The 20,967-nt window shown below is 31.3% G+C and overlaps 5 non-coding genes across 5 annotated transcripts; all 5 read right to left on the bottom strand.

The window, feature by feature from the left end:
- Window positions 1-16,174: 16,174 nt before the first annotated feature.
- On the bottom strand, window positions 16,175-16,251 carry Mir3851g-2 (microRNA mir-3851g-2). Its single transcript, NR_161867.1, has one exon. It is a non-coding gene; the product is annotated as a microRNA mir-3851g-2 (primary transcript).
- Window positions 16,252-16,265: 14 nt separating this feature from the next.
- On the bottom strand, window positions 16,266-16,373 carry Mir3851b (microRNA mir-3851b). The gene has a single exon (NR_038685.1). It is a non-coding gene; the product is annotated as a microRNA mir-3851b (primary transcript).
- Window positions 16,374-16,487: 114 nt separating this feature from the next.
- Mir11624a-2 (microRNA mir-11624a-2) lies at window positions 16,488-16,626 on the bottom strand. Its single transcript, NR_161832.1, has one exon. It is a non-coding gene; the product is annotated as a microRNA mir-11624a-2 (primary transcript).
- Window positions 16,627-16,662: 36 nt separating this feature from the next.
- Mir3851a-1 (microRNA mir-3851a-1) lies at window positions 16,663-16,770 on the bottom strand. The gene has a single exon (NR_038686.1). It is a non-coding gene; the product is annotated as a microRNA mir-3851a-1 (primary transcript).
- A 131-nt stretch (window positions 16,771-16,901) lies between these two features.
- Window positions 16,902-17,006, bottom strand: Mir11624a-3 (microRNA mir-11624a-3). Its single transcript, NR_161833.1, has one exon. It is a non-coding gene; the product is annotated as a microRNA mir-11624a-3 (primary transcript).
- Window positions 17,007-20,967: the final 3,961 nt, after the last annotated feature.

Below are 20,967 nucleotides of genomic sequence, written 5' to 3' on the forward strand. Positions count from 1 at the left end.
TAATAATGAAACAAATAACGGTGCATCAACCTCATTTTTTGAACCAAATTTTGAACAATATTCAGAACCTTTTTTAGAAGAAGCAGCCTCGGACATGTTGAATTATTAAATATTGACGACAACCCTTCACAATTGCCTTATATCGTTATACTCTTTCCAAACTGTAAATTAAAATGCTTAATCGACACTGGTTTTACGAAATCGTTTATAAATCCAGAAAAAGCAAAACTTCACTTTGCTAGATTAATAAAAATGACCCGTTTATTATTTCTACAGCGCACGGTTGTACAAAAGAACAATTTAGCGTTTCCATACCCTGTCCCAAAATTTTTAAAAGTAAAACTAAAATCGTTAAGTTCCATATATTCAAATTTCACAAATATTTCGATTGTTTACTTGGCATTGATAATTTAAAACAACTCCAAGCAAACATTGACCTTAACTTGGGCAAACTCTTTCTTCCCAATACCCAAATCGATATAAACTTTAAAAAATTATGTGATTACAATAATCATATCGAACTCCTGCCAAATTCCGAACAAGTAATAAAAATTAAGATTGCAAACGTTAAAAATGGAACTGCCCTTTTACCAAAACATACATTTTCAGACCTAGAAATTCACGAAAGTCTCATTAAAGTCGAAAATAATTTCGCTTTAACGTCGTTAATAAACCCTACTAACAAACATACAAAAGTCGACATCTCTCATCCATTTGAAGTGATTCCACAGGACCAATTTGATATACCAAATTTAAACAACCTTGAACCTTAAGCACAAAATTTTGATTTTTCCAAAGTAAGATTAGACCACTGTAACAAAGAAGAGCGTCAAAATTTAGTAAAGTTGCTGAAATCTTATTCAGACATTTTTTATTTTGATTCTGACAACCTAACATTTACAAATGCAGTGAAACACAAAATTAATTTGAAGGACGAGACTCCCATACACACTAAAACATATCGTTACCCCCACATTCACAAAACGGAGGTACAAAATCAAATATCCAAAATGCTAAAACAAGGCATAATCCGACCTTCTGATTCGCCATGGTCCTCTCCAATTTGGATAGTACCCAAAAAATTAGACGCTTCCGGGCAACGCAAATGGAGAATAGTCATCGACTACCGAAAACTTAACGAACAAACAGTCGAAGATCGTTACCCCTTACCAAATATCAATGACATACTCGATAAGCTGGGTCGTAGTCAATACTTTAGCACAATCGATCTTGCTTCCGGTTTCCACCAAATAGAAGTAGACCCAAACGATGTCCAAAAAACTGCATTTACGGTAGAAAATGGGCATTACGAATTCGTCAGAATGCCCTTCGGCTTGAAAAACGCCCCATCAACATTCCAACGTGTGATGGACAATGTATTACGCGGTATCGTAAATAACTGTTGCATTGTGTATTTAGACGACATAATCGTTTTCTCGACATCTTTACAAGAACATATTCAAAAATTAACAGCTGTTTTTGACCGACTACGCAAATTTAACTTTAAGATACAATTGGATAAAAGCGAATTTTTAAAAAAAGAAGTAAATTATTTAGGACACGTCATTACCCCGGAAGGTATAAAACCAAATCCAGACAAAATTAAAGCTATTTTAGACTATAGTATTCCAACAACACCGAAACAACTCAAAGGTTTTCTTGGTTTAATTGGATACTACCGAAAATTCATTAAAAATTTCGCAAAAATTACAAAACCATTAACTATTCGACTAAAGAAAGACCATAAAATTGACCCAAATGAAACTGATTACAAAAATTGTTTTGAATTTTGCAAAAACCTTTTAACCAATGATCCTATCTTACAATACCCAGATTTTGACAAACAATTTATTTTGACGACTGATGCAAGTAATTACGCCATTGGTGCTGTTCTCTCACAAGGAACCATCGGTAGCGATTTACCTGTCGCATTCGCCTCGCGAACCCTGAACGAACATGAAATTAACTACTCCACGATCGAAAAGGAGCTGCTTGTCATTGTTTGGGCAACCAAATATTTTCGCCCTTATTTGTATGGACGAAAATTTAAAATAGTCACTGATCATCAACCACTGAAATGGCTTTTTTCGCTTAAAGAGCCTAACTCTAAATTAGTCAGATGGCGTTTACGTCTTGAAGAATTTGATTACGAAATCCACTATAAAAAAGGAAAATTAAATAGTAACGCCGACGCTTTATCGCGACCTCAAAATTTAAACATGGCTACAACCTCAGACAATTCTGAACCAGAAACAGATTATTCGGATAAACCAATATTCGAATACATAAAAAAGTTTAATCAAGAACTCATTTATAAAGAAGAAGACATAAGTTCTACCCGCGTAGAACCCGATAAAGATTTAGACCAAAATATCGATGAAAACGACGATAACATTACAATTCATACTAACAAGGAAAACCCCGTCTGTTTAATACCTATTTCTGAAGACCCGTTAAATTTTGGCAAAAATCAAATTCAATTCATTTCCGTTACAAACAATCCTTCAGATCCAGTAATAATCAAATTATTTGAAAATTCAAAACAAAGAATAACAGTCCAAATTTCACTCAATGATTCGAAAAATAATAATCTAAACTTTATAAAAAATTATGTTATACCCCAAGTATCATACGCATGTCACTTCGCATCGGACGAACTTTATGAAATAACCGGAAACATTTTAAGAGAACATTTTAAAATTTTTTTATTTAAAAGACACCTTAAAATTTTAGAAGACGTCGAATCCCCCGAAGAACAAATTGCTATAATTCAAAACTACCATTACGGTAAATCTAATCATCGTGGCATTAATGAAACCCTACAGAAAATTTCATCACGTTACTATTGGCCTAACATACAAAAAGCTATTCAAAATTTTATCAACAAATGTGAAATATGTAAAGCTGTAAAATACGACCGCAAACCATTGAAGCTAAAATTCAATTTGACTCCGACACCGACCAAACCATTCGAGATTGTTCATATAGACGTATTAAAATACCAATCCCACAAGTTTTTAACAATCATTGATGCTTTCAGTAAATATGCTCAAGTATATCTACTCGAAAACATGCAAGCAATAGAAATAATGAAAAAATTACTGATTTTCTTTAGTCATCATTCTGTCCCCAGTTTGATTATAACTGATAATGGATCAGAATTCGATAACGGTGTTGTAACAGAATTTTTCCGACTTCACAAAATTGATGTCCATTTCTGTAGCCCTCATCATCCAGCAAGTAATGGACTTATAGAGCGTTTCCATTCAACATTTTTAGAACATCTAAATTTACTCAACAATCGTCCTGAATTTTCTAAAGACCCAATCTCAACAAAAATTTTATATGCCACAATTGCCTATAATAATTCCATCTACAGTACCACAAAACTAACCCCTTTCAATGTTTTGAATTTGAACAATGAACAAGAAATTGGAGATATTAATTTAGAATATGTAATTTTAAACAACCATTTACAGTCTCATAAAGAAAAACTGCAAATCATTTTTAAAGAAATTAACAAACGGCTAACAGAAAACAAAGAAAAATTAATAACCAAATTAAATGAAAATAGGGAAAATATACCAACTAAATTACCTGACACAGTCTTCGTAAAAAGTAATTTCAGATCAAAAGTTCGAAATCGATATAAGAAAGAAAAAATTTTAGAGACAAATCGTGACCGTAAAACGATAAAATCTAAAATCAATAAATCAAAAACCGGCAGAAAATTTAATAATCTCCATATGGATAATGTTAAACGACCAACTAAACAAGAACATTCCATTGCAGGTACATCTTCGTAACCTGGCTAATGGATACCGTTTCGTCAGACCGAAACATTACGAATAACCCTGGCATCCTTCCCATAAATTTAGGTAAAGCAAGGCTTCAATCCTCTTCCCATCACATGATCCACTATTTTAATATTTCCGGTCTTTTAACAGAATATAATAAATTGCAAACCTACTTAGAAATCGTGAAAAACTCAACGGCTAACGAAACTGAAACTCAAAAAGAAATTCAAAATTATTTAAAAATTATTCATTATAACATTAATCTTGTAGACGAAAAACTTTACCCATTTTTCCAAAATAAACGAGCAAAAAGAGGATTAGTTAACATATTAGGATCAATCATAAAAACTATTATAGGAAATATGGACTCCGAAGATAATGAAAGAATAACTAGTGTCATTAACACAATAAAACAAAATCAAAATAACATCGCACATCAACTGACTAATCAATATTCAATTAATCAAGAAATAATTAATAAATTCGAAAAAACTATAAAGGATATCGAACATAACGAGAGAGCATTGTATTCGTTAACATCAAAATTTAAAAACGTCACAAGAAATCAAATAAACACTTTATTTATCAAAGACACCTTAAACCAGCTTAGTCATTTATTCAATGTAATTTTGAATATTGCTCAAGATATTGAAGGTTCATTGGCATTTTGTAAATTACAAACTGTTCACCCAAGCATAATAACAAATGAAGAACTTTTCAAAGAACTTTTGAAAATCGAATCTATTTATAAAAATCATTTACCGTTTCCTGTAAAATCTGAAAACATTCAAAATTATAAAAGAATTTTGTCAACCAAATGTGTCATTAATGAATTCGAAATAATTTATTTTCTTTCTTTTCCCTTGTACGAAACACGTGAATTAGAATTATTTTACTTAATACCTCTTCCAGACCAGAAATTTCAAACAATCATACCATCTGCAAAATATGTTTTAAAAGGCGAGTCCTATTTGTGGCCGTTAACAGACATCTGTGACAAAATCCAAAAGGAATACTTCTGTAAAAATGAATTAAGGACCTATGTTAATATTTCTTGTCAAATGGAAATCCTATTTAAAAACACGTTCGAAAAATTTCTTCCAATCCAGCTCAACAGGCTCCAAACTCTCGAATTCGTTCCCGAAATTAATCAGTATCTAGGCATTTTTCCGGTACCAGTTCCCATCAAAACTTCTTGCTTCAATGTTTTGGCACAACACCAAATCCAAGGTGTCTTTCTCTTCGAAAATCAACTAAACTGCCAAAAATACGTCAATGATCAACTTCTGATTTTTAATGACACAACCGAAGGAAAACCCATAATCCTAGAAGACTTCAGACTTCCTGCAAGAAATAATGTGAAGATTCCCAAGCTAACCTTGAGGACCCTTCAAGTTACAAGTTTAACTAACAACCTGCCTCGACTTCAGATGTACCCCTACGAAGATAGCAAAAATATTTGGCACCTAACCGGAACTGCTATATTGTATTTTGTATTTCTAGCCTTAGCCATCTGATTTATGATGCAGAAGATAGCATTTCGGCGAAGAAACCAAACGGAAGAAGCCCCTGAGCCAGTAGAACTACCCCGCGATGCCAAATTTTAGCTCCTCTCCGGAGTTTCGGGCTAAGAGGGGAGGAATTATATGTGCAAAATATCCCCTTAGTGCTTAATGCTAAGTAAACATTTTTTATATTATAAATATATGCTAAATTGTAGAGGGGAGACACTCTATGTCTCACCGCGCTTGTAATTACTTGAAATAAAATTTTTAAAAAAGCCAACTGCTTATTCAGAAACATAATTTTCATCAATTGTTTCAAAAGGTGACTGCCAAAATTACTATCAAAATTTGGATTAAGTTTTTAACAACAAAATTTTTTTTTCTTGGATCAGCCGAGCGATTTGGTTAATTTTTTGTGTGGCCATTTATTTTTCGGGGTTTAATGATCCAACGGTAATTTGGCTTAATTTTAAATAAAAGAAATATGTTTTAAAATTTCATTTTTTAACTTGAGGTCATTTTTTTGTCCCTAATTGAAAGACCACCTCCTAAAATATGTGCATTCTAAATTTCAGAACAATCCATTGACAAATAAGTGAGATATGAAGCTCGAAAGTCTTAGCTGAGACATCCTGTATAGTATTAATGGGTTTTCAAGCTGGTGTAATGTAATGTTTTTTTTAATGAATTAATTTTAGATTTAAGATTGGCATCAAAAGAAAAACTGACATAGATATTTTTATTTTTGTTATTTAAGATTGGCATAATAAAAATAAAAAAGAAATAAACATCTAATTAATAATAACATTCACCTTTCAGTCTTTCTTCCACCACGCAAGTCTTTGTGTTAGGCATGTTTATTAATTTATTATACAATGTGTTTTTAAATGATTCACATCTAGTTGTCTGTGAATTTCTCATGTAAAATCAGAAATGCCGCTTTATAGAGCTAATGACTGGCATTTAGACATCGAATATTACCTTTCTCCATTTATTAAGTCTCCAATTCGGAAATGAGCTTCGATAATAAAGGGTTTTCATGCACGGTGTAACAGTTGAGTTGCATTTTACCGAAATTTTTAAAAGAAATTAATTGAATTTCTCAACTGACGGATTTGACATTTATTGACAGAGGATTCAATAGAGCAGAGCGGCACAATTTTTTTAATTGTAAACCAATTTCAAAGTTAACCAGATGAGAATCATTTAAAAGCATATTGTATTTGTTATTTACATTATTGTTCTAGACGTGTTTAATCTGAAGATAAGGGAAATTATACCCTTGAAACGTCATGTCAAATAGAGGCTCTTTCTATTTAGAACCTTTTTCATATTTAGATTTTTCATTTCAACTCTTTGTTGCTTTATTGTTTGTTTGCTTATGACTTAACAGTTTCAATCATTAACATAGTTAGTTACATTGGGATTTTTTTCTGCAGGTTTGATTTGGGCTGTTGATTCTTTACCAGTACATCAAGATTTATTTTTCAATGTTGATCATTCCTTCATAATTTTATTAAACGAAAACTTGAACAAAAGAACTAGTACTTTGTTCATGGGTAAAATTTTAAAGCCTCAAATTCCATTTTGAAGTTTTATATATAAATAAAAAATTACTAACGCTTTTGTATGAGAATTGAAATAAATGCTTATATCAAATGGGGGTTGTTTTTATTTGTCTTAAATTGGCATTTTTATATGTATTTACACTTATTTTTAGCGGCAGTGGTTTCGTTAAGTTGCACAGGCAAAATGGAATTCTACTTTTACGCCGATCATCTATTCATCTATGTTCTTAAAACGGCATCAAATCTTCTTTTTGATGGCAGTATTATTAAAATATAAAAACAGAGGTAAGTATTTCTGCCAAATTAATTGAAGCCTACATTTTATTGCAATAATAAAAGCAGCGATTTACATTTATAATTGACTTATTCTTTCCCCTTCCTTTTCCTCTTTTTTTAAATTGCAATAGGAACATGAAGCAAAGAATTACAAGTACCTAACTGGCTTTCTAACCATTACTCTTACGAAATTCCATTAACAGAAACGAAAAATAAAAGAAATTACAAGGGGTGAGTTTGTACAATCACAAACTTTTCGAAGGGAGAGGAATTATTTTTTTTGTGTTGGAATTTGTTTGTAAAAAATTACTTGTTCTATCAGTTCTATCTGCTGTTACTGTTGTTATGGTTACTAAATAAATTTCTCTTTTCAATCACCTGTGTTTAATTAAAATCGAACCTCCCCATTCCCACTACATAAAAGCTAGTCGGAAAGGCACTCTTATGTAGTGTAAACCTGGATAACGGCGGCAAACAGTTCTTTTACAACTTTTAGAAAAAAATTGGTAGAGCTATTAAATAAATAAAGCATTATAACCTAATTTTGTTTCTTCAAAGTGCTCTTCTTTCTTTAAAGAGGCAATTGAAAAAGTTTGTATGATCGAAGCACGAGCAAACACGCTGCTTATTTACTCCCACAATTTATAACTTTATTAAGTGTCTAAAAAGTTAATATCTATATATCGTCCCAAGAAACCGGATGATAGTGAAGTGTTAAAAACCACGTTTAATGACTGTTTGTGTGAGTTTTTCGAAAATTTTACTTTTGAAAGTGTCTATGGTGATACCCTATTAACACCATCTGACGAAATTGCCAGCTGTAAGTCTATCATTACGTCTCAAACTGCTCTCATAAGTGGTTTGCAAACTGAAATAATTCCTTTAAAACGCGAGTTAGTCAAATCTGGCGGTGTTTCGCAAGGAACCTCTAATAGTGGAGTAAAATCGCCCTCATATCTTGCCTATTTCTCACAACATTTTTTAAGGTATAACCGAATGGGACCTTTCCAGTCTTACAGAACATCATTTTGGCGGTTTGAAATGGACATCTATAACTTTTTATAATAGTACCGAATTTTGTTATTGTTGATTTTTTATATAAAAATTTTAGAAAATCGTGTTTTTTGAATCATACATTGTTCTCATAAATTGGACTTTAAAAAATTGAAGGTGAGTAATATTGATACAGACATACTATTTTCAATTTTGTTGAAAATTTTCGCTTATAAACGACTACCATAGATCTACACTATTTAATATTAAATTAAAGCTATTGCAATAATGTGCATCGGAAGTAAAGTGAATTTGCTAACAAAAAAGCCAGAAGAAACTTTGAAGACATTGTTGTTTTTTCAATTTGTAATTTTGTAAGTGTACAGGGTATCTCAAAATTGACGCCCGTGCTTTTAGGTTTTGCTTCAGAAGACTAAAACAAAGTTAAGAGTAGAAAATTGTCCGCTTGTCCTTCGTTATCGAGCTATTGATAAGAAACTAAAATTTAAAATTTAAACATTAAATTTTACTAAAAACGAATTTATCAAATTTGTTGTCACAAAATACGCTACAATGCGATTTATAAACTTTTCCTCATATGCCCTAGCCTCTAAAGCCGCATTGCCATCATGCACACCTCTAACTTATAACCCAGCTTTTAACAATCGACAAAATCTCGAATGTACTAACTAATGTAGTAGTATCGTATCATTTTAAACATACAAAACCGAAGGAAATTAATAATACTCTTCACTAGACAGAGTGATCCATCGCTAGCATGAACTACTGAATTATGTTCCACAAATAATTGGAAAGGCAGCATAAAGCTTATTATTTACATTTTTATCAATAACTCGAAAACTAAAGACGATTGGAAATTTTTTTACTCTTAACTTTCGATTTATATTAACCTCCTGAGTCAAATTCCTAACGCACGGGCGTCAATTTTGAGAAATTTTTTGAGTAATTATTATAAACAGATAATAAGCATGATTAAAGAACAATTTTACAATCATTGTGATACCTTCTCACCATTATTATTAACAAAATTAATAAAAAAAAGAAAAGTATCAGCAAATGATATATAAAATACTAAATTTTAAAAAAGTTTTGGTGAGATGTACAGGGAGAGTCTACAAAATGTATCTCTAAAACTAAAACTTAGCGTTTTCTATTAAATACTCTATTTTCCCACATGTCTGGACTTTTTTTGTCTACAATAGCTTATAATTAAATTTAATTAAGTATCGCTGCAATAAATTGATTATTACACCTTATTGTGTCATCTGTGAACAAGCAATGTTTAGGTAAATGTTGTTTTGCCATCCAAATCCGTAAAAAATGCCGCTAGCCCCAAAAAATAATTAATAAAGTAAAAATTCATGTAAACACTCTGTATAGAAACAACAAGCGGGGCAAAACTTTTTTAGGGCTTTGAGCGCCAAAATGGGTTGATCCGCCACTGATAACAATTATAATGTTTGGCTAACAGAATAAGATGATCCAAATTTAAAAAGATAGAGTTTGATGGATTTAAATAATATATTATTAATAGTATATATTAATATTATAATAATATATAATAATAATAATAATAATAATAATAATAATAATAATAATAATAATAATATATTAACCAACAGACAAAAGTCCAAATGTGGTTATAAAATGAAAATACAGACTGATCCAGAAATACTGAGTCTGTTGGTAACACTGGACTTAAATTTTTAAGGATACCAATGGAGATCGCTTCCAGTTAACAACAATTTAACATTCTTGTGGGGTTGTACGTCAAATAATTGTCAAGAAAAATCGAATTCGGTTGCAACGTTGCAAATTACGAGCACAAATACTTTCAAATGTGTTGCCAACAGACTCAGTATTTCTGGATCAGTCTGTAGATGCTATAAAATAATAAAATGATTGAAAAACAAAAATAATAGTTGAGCAGAAAACGCAATACATGTTTACTTCTAATTATTAAAAGGGATCTCTACATAATAATTTAAATTTATTTATATTAACTCCAAAAACATCTATATCTCTGGCTGAAGACACAATCGAATTATATAAATTACACATATTGTTCAGGGGAGAATTTTGAAAATGTCTAGTTTTGGGCAACTCTCAATAAAATGTAACATTACATCTCCCTTCTATTCTAGGTATATATAAGATAGTAATTCTGAGCTGTCTATAATATTGTTAACAAGTTTATATAAAAGTAGATATTCTAGAGCATTGATCTGACTATAATAAAAGATACGACACAACAAATATTCTAAACACAATATTCTAAACAAACAAACAACAAATATAAAATATACGACACAACAATATTCTAAAAGAGATCTCACAAATATGGAGTACAATATTTCTAAACACTTAACATTTTTGTGTTTTGTATAATGAATCCTAACATTTTACTGACCACAAATCGTTTCTATGCAGGAACGAAAGAGATTGAGAGGTCCATAGTGACATCGAGATCTTGAATTTATCACATCTATCCAAAATTGTGTTCTCAATTTTATATTCAAATATTCAATTGTTATATTTAAAGTTCTGATATGTTTTAAAATATTTGAATTTTCTTCAAATCTATGCGAAATTTGTGAAACAATTTTGTCAATTACAGAAAAATATAATTTAGTTTTAAATTCAGTTTTTTCAAAAACGCATCTGTTTTTTTCGACTTTCAATTTTTTGATCTTTTAGTATTTACATCGTCTGTTTTTTTATACCGTTAATTGTAAGTAATGACTAATGAGAAACGTTTTTAATATTGGATAAGAATACGCAAAAAACATGTAAATTAAATAAAAATGAAAAATTTATACTATTCAGTAGTCCAGTTGCTTTAGGAGATCGACTATTATTTGCAGCAGTATTTTCATTTACTAAAATTAAAATGGCAGGTAATGTTTTTTTTTACTGCCAAACAACTTGATACCTAAGAAGTCTCTAATTTAATTTAGTTTCTGGATCTAATTGCTTGTGTATATATAAAAATCTATGTACAGCACTTCCGGAAATAAATACATATAGGTTTTCGCAATTTATAGGATCTGCATAATACGGCCCTGTACTCCTGGCCTCCCTGGCCAGTCCAGCCCTGGCGATTTTTTTATAGTTTTTATTACTGTGAGAACCTCTCGGTACCTTCCCGCCAACCTTTCCCACTACCTCCCTTTGCCCTTCACACCTCCCAAGACTTGCTGATTTGCTTGATCATTTGCAAGAGTGGTGCAGAGGAGTTGGTGTTAAAAAAGTTTTTTTGAAACATTTTGTTTTTTTAAATAATGGTGTTGTGTTTTGACGATTTTCCTTGAGTTTCCACAATCTCTAAAAAGGCTAAAGAAAGGTAGGTGCTTGCATTGAACTCATTGTTTTTAAAAATGTTTTTATTTCGGCGAAAACATGTCACTGATTTTTAAGTCAGTCTACGAGATGTTAGTGAATGTACTTTTTCGTGAAATATCCAAATGATTAAAATGATGGTTTTCCGCAATTTTCAAATTCTACCGCTTCTTTATTGCAATAAAAAATCATCGGAAAAATCATAACAAACACAAAAATATCCATTCTTGTGCTGAAAATTCTACGAAAAATCGTTTTGCATGAGAGTGGCACGTGTTCATAGTTTGCTAAATATGCTAAAACAATCGGCTTAAAAAGTTGATTGTGTGCAAAAAATTTGTTACTCGAAACTCTTGATGTAAGTCTTTTGGCTGATTCATGTATTAGGTTTCACATTAATTTTCGTTTCGTCTCGGATTTTAACCGACTTATTCTGTAATTAAGTATTTCTTTTTTAAATTTCAATTCAGTGAATGATTTTTTTTATTCTCCTAAATCGCCAAAATGTGATGAAAATTACATTATTTTCCAGCCAAAACCGCTCTTATCTAACTTTGAAACTGGCATAGAAACTGGTTTACATGTAAAAATGTAAAAAATGTAAAAATTTACAAATTGTCAATTAATTAATTTAAACATTTCGTTAAAATACAAATTGTTACACCGTGCAAGAAAGCACTTTAATTATAGAAGCTTATTTCCGAATTGGAGATGTCTATAAATGCCTGTCATTAGCTGTCATTAAAACGGCATTTCTGATTTTAAATGAGAAATTCACAGACGACTAGAGTTTAGACGATTAGAGTTTGTAAATTGGTAATCTGAAAATGAAATTTATTACTCTGATTTAAACATTTCAAACATTTCTGATTTATTTCAAAGAAGCTCGGGCACAGCTTAACCGCAGTTGGATTTTTGGCTATGACTGTTATGACTTTATTATTATGATCCTACTGAAAGTAAACACAGTCAAACTTCTTTAAGTCGAACTTCTTTTACTCGAATTTCTCTCTAACTCGAAAATTTTTGTTTCCCCTTGCATTGCCAATCTTATTTACATGTGTTTAGCTTTCTTTAACTCGAACTTTTCTAACTCTAAAATTTCTCTAACTCGAAAATTTCTCTAACTCAAAATTATATTAAACGAACTTCTTTAACTCGAAATTATTTTCGGAAATATTCGTCGTAATTCGGAGCAGTGTTATGCAATTCCTGGAATACCCACAATTCTAACCTGGAATGCGTGTCAAAGCTTGTCTTGTTTTTGTAAAGTTTTAGTTTCGCAAAAATTGGCACATTTTCTAGAAAAATGGCATCTAAACGTAAACTTATGAGTCTAACTATTGAAAAAAAGTTGGAGATCCTGAAAGAAATGGACAGTGGGGTGAAAAAGAAAAAGATAGCTGAAAAATATGAAATTCCGTCGAGTACATTATCTAGAATTATTAAAAACAGAGCGTCAACGGTACAGTTTGCTCAGGAAATTGGAAATTCTGTCAATATGACAACTGATATTGTTTATAATTCACTAAATAAAATCGAGCGATTTTATGAAACCAATTGTATCAAAAAAACTGTACGTCAAAATCTGATCACAAGTTATATGCATTGAGAAAGAAAATATATATGTATGTTCATACAAATCTTTAATAATGTTCATTTCTAATAAAAAAATATTTTCAGTTTCTGTAACTCGAAATTTCTCTAATTCGAACAAATATTCGTTCCCCTTGACGATTCGAGTTAGAGAAGTTCGACTGCAATAGATTGTGATTATTTATGATGATTATGAACATTCATTATCATTATATTTTTTTTTTAATTTTTATAACATTATTATATATAGCGGTTACTTTTTTAAACGGCGTGAATTTAATTTCTGCTTCTCATAAAAATGGAGTGTTATACTAAAAAATCAATATTTTTATATGGATAGCCAACAACAAAATAAATAGGCGACCCATATTTTTTTATTTTAACCAAAGTTCTACCGTTTTTGAGAAAAATAATTGAAAAGGTGAAAATTCCTGGCCTGACGTCAGCAATGTTCCTTTTTGAATCGGTCGTGGTCGAATTGGTTCCCAATAATCTCTATAAGTATAATTCTGTAAAAGGTGATGGTCGAATTGGCTCCCGCATGAGCAGGTAGGTAAAAAGGATTAAGCCAAATATATGTTAATATTTTAGATTTAAAGCTGGTAGAAATGTTCAAATAATTATTTTCTTGGCACAAAATCCAACAACAAATGTCATTTATTCATGGCTAACTGGTTATTTAAAAAAAAGGAGAATGTATTTTTTTAAGCCCAATGCTCTCCTGTAAATTTCGTAAAATGTTTCGTCAAGTAATGACTATTAAGACATCTCACATGATGACGTTGCGTTCGTTAATATGTCTATTATTACTATTAAAGCATCAAAATGGAGACAAATTACAAATATAATTTTAACATTTTTCGACATAGTACCCATTAAGTTCTATGCGCCTTCTCCATCGTTTTGGAAGTACTTGAATACTCGAAGAAATATTTATCCACAGTCTTTAAATTGTTAAAATACGATTTGTTTTTGAACGTTTTGGAACTTGTAAATTTGTTCATACACTTACAAACGCCATTTCTGTTATCATAATACTTTAATCTGTTTATCTGACCTACCTGACCGACGGGAACCAATTCGACCATCCCCGGGAACCAATTCGACTACAATTAGAGAGGATTACAGAATTTGGGAACCAATTCGACTCGTCCCTTTGAATCAGCCAGTCACAGAACTGGAGATAGAAAACTTGCCAACAAAGATAGCTTGAAAGACGTATGTTGTTTCTTTATTTCTGCCTCTGTTGCTTTACATACGACTTCAGATGTGCTCAGTGGCGTATCCACAGGGGTTCCGCGGGTTCCGTGGAACCCGGGCCCGGAGCCTAAAAGGGCCCGGGAGCTTCAAGAGCTCTTTCGACTCAAATCTTAATGAAAAAAATTGTTTCAAACCTCATCCCAAACATTAGGCGACTGTTCGTCTGCAATTGTAAAGCGATACGGTCTAAATAATATAAAAGTATTAATTGACAGAACGTGTTACAAATTCACAACAAAACGTTAAATAAAAAAGGTACCAACGATAAGGGCACAAAAAGTTTATTTTACCTACAATCAACAAATTATAATCAGCTCGGAATTACTTTTCATTTAGTCTTTTTCAGAGTGTTGGTTAAGTGAAGATCTAAAGTATACTACTTTATATTAACAATTTATTTACCTAAAATTTATATTTTAAGTGTTGTGTAAAATGAGTAGTTACAAACTTTTGTGAGGTAATGCTGAAATTACCAAGTTTTTCTATTAAAGAAAGTGAAAAAAGTTTAATTTGTAATTTTGCCAACCAATTCAACTAAACTTGAGCTTAGAGCAGAGGACAAACCTAGCTACAAAAAATATCAAAAAGGCTAATAAGTTAATGATACTGTGAAAATAGAATTTTTGTAGAATATAAATAAGAAGGGTGAATATTAAGGTAAATTATGAATAAGGGCTGTAATGGGGGCCCGCGAATGACTTTGGAACCCAGGCCCGAGCTGGTATCCCTACGCCACTGTATGTGCTGCAGGAGCAGTTATTTTACCAAAACACAAACTCCTGCATAATATTAGCACAAAACAGTCACAATCGACAATGCACGGTTTTGACCTTTGTACCAGGCCAAACGTAGGTCGTAGCGTCAATTGTATGCAGCGAAAGACTGACGAATCATTAGTCGAGACATTGCTACGTCACAGCGCAAATTTTCTATTATTACTAAAAAAGTACCGATTTTAAAAAAATCAGACCGATATTACTAGACATCATTTTGTGTCTACTTTCAGAATCTGCAATTTCCAAAAATTTTCGAGTATTAATACTCCATTGTCAACATCTGTCCTTGAATGAATCTAAATAATGTTATAGGGACAAACATGTCACACTCATTTTTGAAGGAGTACAAGAATTTTGAAGAAAATCTTTCCCATATCAGCTGGAAAAGTGCTGTTTCTTTTTAGTGTTTATAAAATGGTAATATGAAAATGAAATGTATTCTGATTTAACATCACCTTCCATGTTTAGAAGGACCTCGGGTAGAGCTTATGGCAGTTATATTTTTGGTTATGAGTGTGGTTACAAGTTTCAGAAATAATTTATGTGTACGAGTTTAAAAAAATGTCTTAGTTAAAATACTTCTAATTCTACCTTATGACATGCGGTCAGAGATATAATATTCAAAAATATTCCGTATCAATGCGGAAAATCAGAATACGTTACGACGCCACTGGTGTATTTCCATATTTAGGTTAACACGTGTATTTTCTTACTTTCTCCTGTATATTTCGATGCAAGAACCAAATTTTACCCATTCACAAGTAAATTTAAGCCCAAAATTCACAATTTTTTCCTTTAATCACAATCGTAAAGCACGAGGTTTGAAACGAAACACTTGGAAATATTTTGAATGAACCAATCAGAAAAGGGGTACTTATCTTAGTGTTCTAATGTTTAGATAAGAGCAAATCAAGTGTGTACATACTATTAGGAAGAATGAATTTTCATTTATTAGAGAAGCAAAAGAGTTTCATTTTTTTGGGCCAATGAAACAACTTCGCTTCACTAATAAACAACAAACTGTCATAATTGTAGAAATGTAATATATTACTGAGCCAACACGGGTCGTGCTATGAGTCAAAAATTACACAGTATCACCCCATGTCCACTTAGTATTAAATTTAATTGGTTTCATTGTTGAATTTAAATTTGTTAACGAGTTGATTCGGAACGTACTATGTGAGTACCAAACACCATAGTACTACTCCAAATCAACTTGTAATCAAATTTATGATTCGTCCGGTAGTAGAAAAAACAAAGTATACATTTCGGGAGTTTTCAAACAGCGAATCACAGGAAACATTAGCAGTATTTTGAATAATGTAACATAAATACCACTCATGTCTACTTAAAATCAAGTTTGAGCCTTAGTTCGAAGATTGATTTGTGATAGTTGTAGAACCGACACTCTAGCATATCATGTTGATATAAATTGCATGAAAATGTTAAAGTCTCAATTTTACACCAATCTATTATAATTTAAAACTACATAAAAACAAAAGATAGATCGAGGGTAGTTTAATTGGTTTCATTGTTGAATTTAAATTTGTTAACGAGTCGATTCGGAATGTACTATGTGAGTACCCAAAACCATAGTACTACTCCAAATCAACTCGGCGCCAAATTCATAATTCGTCCGGTAGTAGAAAAAACAAAGTATACATTCCCGGAGTTTTCAAACAGCGAGTCACAGGAAACATTAGCAGTATTGTGAATGATGTATAACATAAATACCACTCATGTCTACTTAAAATCAAGTTTGAGCCTTGGTTCGAAGATTGATTTGTGATAGTTGTAAAACCGACACTCTAGCATATCATGTTGATATAAATTGCATGAAAATGTTAAAGTCTCAATTTTACATCAATCTATTATTATTTAAAACTAAATACAAACAAAAAACAAAAAATAGATCCAGGGTGGTTCTGTCTCCTAGCCTGCTTGATCAACAAATAAAACTATAATTTTGAATCAAATTATGACTTACCCCTGTCAGGTTTCTGTTTCAAAGTGACGGCTTGGGGTCAAAATTTTCGGCTTATATTAGCCAACCCCCCAGGGTTGAGGGAGAGTGGGGTTGGGGTAAGTAATCTTGTCACTTTCTCGTACAAATTTTTGCAAAAAATTAACTTTTTTCGTGTTATTTTAATAATGAAATAAAAGTATGGTAAATTATTGTTAATGTTTATTGATTTTGAGGACTAACATTTGCGTTAGATTATCATTTTTAGGTTTTTTGGCTGCATTTATCGTAAATTGTTGCCTGTTTTATGAATATGAAACCATAGTTTTTGCCAAAAAAATGTCATAATATTGTTTTTTTTTTTGACAAGTAAAATGAAATAATATTTTCAAGGTCAATCAGATTATTTGCTATTCTAAATTTCCACTCATTTTTTACGATTTTTGTATTTTTGACAATTTAATCATTGCGTTAATTATTAGTCAATCGATAGTTCATAACCAAAATTTTGAGATAAATACTCAACTTTTATTTATTTCTGTTTCAGTGATTACAAATTGTTTCATTTAGTTGGTTTCATTAAATAAAAGTATAATATTTAAAGTAATTTTGTACAATTATTTGATTGTAAAGTAATGAAAATAAACGAAATCTTTTTATGTCCAAGGCTAATTCCACTCTGCATTTTCCAAAATCTTTGAAGTAAGTTATACAATTGTTTTCTTGTTAACCATTATTTATGGCTCAAAACAAACCAAATCTTCTATATTCCTAAGTTCAACAGTTAATGTTGGTCAGCCAATTTTACTTGTTTAATTTTTTAATAAATAATAATTGTTATAGACAGGTAATAGCAATTTAATTTCGTTTTTTATTAAAAACCCAAACGAACGTCAAAAAAGTATTGAAATTTTTTTATCTTTAATAATTAGTTCTAATTTTTGTTTCTTTTGTTTATAATTAATATTGTTAGAACTTTACTCAAATGATTTCAATTAAAATAAAACCATAATTGTAAATCGTAAAATTTTATTTAAATTACAACAATTCAAACTTACAAAATGGTAAATACCTCCGTAATTACCAACCTTCTTACATCATTTATTCAACAATTTTTATTCGTTTCATATCGATTCAAATCTAACGACAATCTATCTATACCTCATATGTCTTAAATTATTCAAACAGTTTTCTAAATAAGTAACAAGAGGATTAAACGTCGGAATTTTAACCACCAAACAACTCTAACTTTCCCTTAATCCCTAATAAGTGAAAAGAGGATTAAACGTCGGAATTTCAACCACCAAACAACTCTAACTTTCCCTTAATCTCTAATAAGTGTTTAGTGGATTATTAGACCTATGTGAAATTTTTCACAGCTACCTGCGCTAACTTTTTCTCAGTATTCTCGAAATTTCTAATGACCGAAGTCATTAAATTCATGCCACGAAACAATTTTACTAAATCGAGTTGCTTCCTAGAAAAACACAAAAATAAATTGCTCTACAATAAGTAAATAACTTACAACAAAATGTTGTGACCCGTTTCAGGGTGCTGTGCCAACACATGGCCTACTACTATGATCATCAAAAGGAGCAACATTTTCACTAAAAAATTTGCAAACATCTTTGGATATTTATTTGAATTATGCTGGCACGCGATTGACCACGTGACACCTGACTTGCGATGTCTCGATCTACTACAGTTTTCTGCTTCAACACAAAATATAAATAAGTTTTAAATTTAGTTAATTCTTCAAAAAAATTCATATCTCCAAAACTCAAAGTCGTACAGCAAAACGGTTTGTTCCAGTGAATTCTGCGGCTCATTTTGCACATTACGTAACCAGCAATTGTCAAGATTTAAAAATAATTTTTTATGCTTAAAATTATGATAGCGATTTCAACCCACGTATTAGCTGTTTCAAAACGCCAACGTCACATTTTATAGAATTATTTTTTAAAATATGATTGATAAAATTGTGAAATAATTATTGGTGATTAGATCTCTCTTTGAAACTATAAATTTCATTAGTTATTATTTTTTTGAAGTGCATGAATAATTTATATCAGCTAGTTTTGAGAGAGGATGCGACGTTGACGATTTAATAGTTTTGAAACAGTTAATAATAGTAGTGTGCACTTTTAAGAAATTTAATATTTTTATTCGGAATTTGTTTTGATAATTCTACCGAATGAAACAAATAATCAGGTAACGACTAATGAGTTTTATTAAATATTTTCAAATAAAAGCTCTAAATTTGTCCAAAGTACGGAGTCCAAAGTTAAAATTGACAAGTGTCTGACAGGACTTGACAGGGGCGTATCCGACTTCGCCCACCACTACAGAAATAACGCTGTGATACTGAAATTGAGGATTAAACAATACCGAGTTCGACCACGACAACCCACAGAGCGGGCGCAATTATGCCTTTGGTCGGCAGGTAATAGAGACAAATTTTTCAGAATTTTTTTTGAAGAAATTATGGAAATCCTCAATGTAAGAACCATTTGAATGAAGAAAAAATTTGATACATATGAAATTCAAGTCGCTTAAATAGAAGCTTGAAAAATTTGGTGTGTTCACTAAATAAATTTCTAGTAAATACGTATCTTCATGCGTTTAATTTATTTAAAGCTTTAAAAAATATTTAAAATAAGGAAGTTGATAGCAACTTCAGATACAACCGGAAGTGTCACCATATTGAAAATATATTCGTTATGTAGAATCTATAAGAGATTATAGTTATTTACAAATTTTCAAGATGACTATCATTACTTTTAATATGGGGTTTAGACGGAACATCTAAACAATCTAACAATCTTTTGACAAATAACTGAAATATTAAGCTCGAAAGTCTTAGCTGAGACACCCTCTATATATATAACTTATTCATCGTTACACAGGTTTCAAAGTGACCATCCCAGAAGCTCTCTCCTAGGGGAGTATTGCATACAGTAGATCCGTTACTAAGGAATCAAAAATAACTCAAGTGCACACTTTTATTGTCCGTTCTTCCTTTTTTTGTTTTTCTAGCAACGTGTTTTGTTCCTGTAGTTTCAAACGTTCTTATCTCCCAAACGCAGAGAGTTAGAATTTTTTTAAAAGAACTTTAGCTTCAGAATTGCCTAAACTATACGCACCTTTCCGGTGGGGAGCGAGTTCTGATACACGCTGTGTAGTTAGTTATACAGGCTGTATCAGAAATACATGTGTTAAATTTAACACGTAATAAAACTCATCAAATACATCTACTTTTCTATATAACATTTTGCAAAATGTTATTTATAATTTCCACTGTTTTGTTCCTTTCTTTTGTGCAAACAAGCCGGTCAGTGTTGCCCGTTTCTATCAAAACGAAAATAGTTTGGCTCTCTTATTTTTGTACCCATAGGCGGATACACGTTTCAATGTGTTACCTTTTTCCAAATTTTAAGAAAATTTGCAATTTTTGTTATTGAAAAATTACAATTAGAAAAGATGTTTTACTTGTTGAGAAGCTCACTATTTTTATTCTTAAACATTTTCGTCCTACTAATAACGCTTTGATTCTATCCAAGACTTCCCCCTCTAATGGCTGTCACCTGGACGTGGTGAGGGGGCCCAGTACCATCATGTTCACAAAGGCTCAGTTTCTGGGGCCATGGACATGGGGGAAGCTAAGAACAGCCTGAAATCTCGTGATGTATCAATTGTCCCCCGTTAATAAATAGAGAACGGTGACCCCCGAGGTTTTGGTTGTCTTTTTATCTCGATGTTTTTGAGAGCATATTTGGGAAAAAGTATTTTGTTAATATTTAAGTTAAGATTTTAGTTTTAACGGATCTAGATTTTTCGCCGGTTCCACTATTGGGCTGTTACGGTTGTTTTGAT

The sequence above is a fragment of the Tribolium castaneum genome, chromosome 5 (genome assembly GCF_031307605.1).
Source record: "Tribolium castaneum strain GA2 chromosome 5, icTriCast1.1, whole genome shotgun sequence".
Classification (NCBI taxonomy): domain Eukaryota; kingdom Metazoa; phylum Arthropoda; class Insecta; order Coleoptera; family Tenebrionidae; genus Tribolium; species Tribolium castaneum.